Below are 1,090 nucleotides of genomic sequence, written 5' to 3'. Positions count from 1 at the left end.
CAGGCGATGATCGGGTCACTCCGGAAGTTCCTCAACGTCCTCCTCGTCTGCTTCGATCACTTCCTGTGGCTGCACCTCGAGCTGCTCCTCGGGCTCCTTGGGTATGACGACCGAACTCTCGGTTTGTGATCCTGTATGATGCAGGTGCGTAAGTGCTTATGCAAAAGGTGCATCGGATGAAATGAACACAATGAATATGCTTGAATGCAAGGTAGTCAACATCATCCAAGAACATGTACTACAAGCACATGTCATCTACTGCATTCTCTTCTACTACTAATACGCTAAGTCAACACATTTCATTAATTGCTTCAAAGATACACCAAAGCTTCACTAATTTCTTAATCATACACAAAGCAACATTTGATTAAACCCTAATTAATAATAGGTTTGAATAGCAACATCTATTTTTATAGCATAGAAAAATCTTTAAAAATTATCATAGCATAGTACTATCCTAAGTAGTCTACCATTAAATTTTTATGATATTTGAATAAGTGGAGTAGCCTACACAAAAATGACATGCTATGGCATAATTATGAACATGAAAATACTTTGTATTATGAAAAGTGTCAAACAACAGATGTAATATTTTTCCTATGTTTTACACAGTAAATAATCACTGCACAAAAATTATCACATGCATGTTTTATACAAATTTTGCTCTCTAGCAAAAAATAACAAAAATCAGCCATTAAAGGCACTTGAACTATACCTCACAATTTTTCTATAGGACATGCATGGAATATATTTTTCCTAGAAAGTACATTACACAAGAAGAGTAACAAACTTGGAATCATATTTTTCTGATACATATAGAATTTACTAAATATTTTACAAGATATCAGCAATATCAACAATTAAATAAAGCTCTACATTAAAGTATCTCAAAAATGACTTGCAATATTTTTATCATGTAGATCTGGTGACAAGGAACACAACAAAATTTGTTTTAATAAATTTGGAGCCATTTTGAGCAAGTTATAAATTCCCAAAGCATTTAAATAGAAATCTAAAAATCATTTCTTAAATACTTTCAAAAATCAGCCGATGAAAATGCTGGGTGCACCCGGTGCTGTGCACCCAGACC

This window comes from Miscanthus floridulus, chromosome 4 (genome assembly GCF_019320115.1).
Source record: "Miscanthus floridulus cultivar M001 chromosome 4, ASM1932011v1, whole genome shotgun sequence".
NCBI lineage: Eukaryota > Viridiplantae > Streptophyta > Magnoliopsida > Poales > Poaceae > Miscanthus > Miscanthus floridulus.
This window is presented reverse-complemented; position numbering follows the sequence as displayed.